Source organism: Oncorhynchus keta, unplaced genomic scaffold (genome assembly GCF_023373465.1).
Source record: "Oncorhynchus keta strain PuntledgeMale-10-30-2019 unplaced genomic scaffold, Oket_V2 Un_contig_22633_pilon_pilon, whole genome shotgun sequence".
In the NCBI taxonomy this organism is placed as follows: Eukaryota; Metazoa; Chordata; class Actinopteri; order Salmoniformes; family Salmonidae; genus Oncorhynchus; species Oncorhynchus keta.
Genome location: NW_026282990.1, coordinates 1 through 2,500, shown reverse-complemented (window position 1 = coordinate 2,500; position 2,500 = coordinate 1). Strand labels below are relative to the sequence as shown.

General features: G+C 39.2%; 1 pseudogene; it reads left to right on the top strand.

Annotated features, from left to right (window-relative positions):
- Window positions 1-217, top strand: part of LOC127921583 (serine/threonine-protein phosphatase 2A 55 kDa regulatory subunit B gamma isoform-like) — a 982-nt pseudogene extending 765 nt beyond the window's left edge.
- The last annotated feature ends 2,283 nt before the right edge of the window (window positions 218-2,500 follow it).

The window sequence follows — 2,500 nt, the reverse complement described above, 5'->3', positions numbered from 1 at the left end:
TCAGATAAGACGTCTGAGGCACATGATTGGCTGATTGCCCTGTCTGTCTCTTAGATAAGGCTATTGAAGTAGTATGATTGGTGTATTGTGCTGTCTGTCTATCAGATAAGACCATTAAGCTATGGAAGGTGAGTGAGCGGGACAAGAGGCCTGAAGGCTACAACCTGAAAGATGAGGAGGGCAGGATAAAGGACCTTCCACTGTCACCTCACTACAGGTAGACTCATCTTATTTTCTCATCGTATCTATCTATCTATCTTATCGTTATCATGTCACCCTGGACCTTTCTTTCTTTCTCTTCCTATTTTATCTACAGTGCCTTGCAAAAATATTCACCCTGTTGGTGTTTTTCCTATTTTGTTGCATTACAACCTGTAATTTAAATAGGTTTTTATTTTTATTTCATGTAATGGACATACAAAATAGTCCAAATTGGTGAAGTGAAAATAAAAATGTACTTGTTTAAAAAAGAAAAAAAGTGGTGCATATGTATTCATACCCTTTTGCTATGAAGCCCCCATTAAGATCTGAAAAAGGCAACCAATTACCTTCAGAAGTCACATAATTAGTTAAATGAAGTCCACCTGTGTGCAATCTAAGTGTCACATGATCTAAGTATATACAGTGAGGGAAAAAGTATTTGATCCCTTGCTGATTTTGTTTGCCTAGTGACAAAGAAATTATCAGTCTATAATTTTAATGGTTTATTTGAACAGTGAGAGACAGAACAACAAAAAATCCAGAAAATGCATGTAAAAACGTTATAAATTGATTTCCATGAGGGAAATACAGTGCCTTGCGAAAGTATTCGGCCCTTGAACTTTGACCTGCCACATTTCAGGCTTCAAACATAAAGATATAAAACTGTATTTTTTTGTGAAGAATCAATAACAAGTGGTACACAATCATGAAGTGGAACGACATTTATTGGATATTTCAAACTTTTTTTTAACAAATCAAAACTGAAAAATTGGGCGTGCAAAATTATTCAGCCCCTTTACTTTCAGTGCAGCAAACTCTCTCCAGAAGTTCAGTGAGGATCTCTGGAATGATCCAATGTTGACCTAAATGACTAATGATGATAAATACAATCCACCTGTGTGTAATCAAGTCTCCATATAAATGCACCTGCACTGTGATAGTCTCAGAGGTCCGTTAAAAGCGCAGAGAGCATCATGAAGAACAAGGAACACACCAGGCAGGTCCGAGATACTGTTGTGAAGAAGTTTAAAGCCGGATTTGGATACAAAAAGATTTCAAGCATTAAACATCCCAAGGAGCACTGTGCAAGCGATAATATTGAAATGAAAGGAGTATCAGACCACTGCAAATCTATCAAGACCTGGCCATCCTCTAAACATTCAGCTCATACAAGGAGAAGACTGATCAGAGATGCAGCCAAGAGGCCCATGATCTCTCTGGATGAACTGCAGAGATCTACAGCTGAGGTGGGAGACTCTGTCCATAGGACAACAATCAGTCGTATATTGCACAAATCTGGCCTTTTATGGAAGAGTGGCAAGAAGAAAGCCATTTCTTAAAGATATCCATAAAAAAGTGTTGTTTAAAGTTTGCCACAAGCCACCTGGGAGACACACCAAACATGTGGAAGAAGGTGCTCTGGTCAGATGAAACCAAAATTGAACTTTTGGCAACAATGCAAAACGTTATGTTTGGCGTAAAGCAACACATCGCATCATCTGAACACACCATCCCCACTGTCAAACATGGTGGTGGCAGCATCATGGTTTGGGCCTGCTTTTCTTCAGCAGGGACAGGGAAGATGGTTCAAATTGATGGGAAGATGGATGGAGCCAAATACAGGACCATTCTGGAAGAAAACCTGATGGAGTCTGCAAAAGACCTGAGACTGGGACGGAGATTTGTCTTCCAACAAGACAATGATCCAAAACATAAAGCAAAAATCTACAATGGAATGGTTCAAAAATAAACATATCCAGGTGTTAGAATGGCCAAGTCAAAGTCCAGACCTGAATCTAATCGAGAATCTGTGGAAAGAAGTGAAAACTGCTGTTCACAAATGCTTCCATCCAACCTCACTGAGCTCGAGCTGTTTTGCAAGGAGGAATGGGAAAAATGTCAGTCTCTCGATGTGCAAAACTGATAGAGACATACCCCAAGCGACTTACAGCTGTAATCGCAGCAAAAGGTGGCGCTACAAAGTATTAACTTAAGGGGCTGAATAATTTTGCACGCCCAAATTTTCAGTTTTGATTTGTTAAAAAGTTTGAAATATCCACAAATGTTGTTCCACTTCATGATTGTGTCCCACTTGTTGTTGATTCTTCACAAAAAATAGTTTTATATCTTTATGTTTGAAGCCTGAAATGTGGCAAAAGTTCGCAAAAATTAAGCTGGCCGAATACTTTCGCAAGGCACTGTATGTATTTGACCCTCTCAATCAGAAAGATTTCTGTTGCCAGGTGTCTTTTATACAGGTAACGAGCTGAGATTAGAGCACACTCTCAAAGGAGTGCTC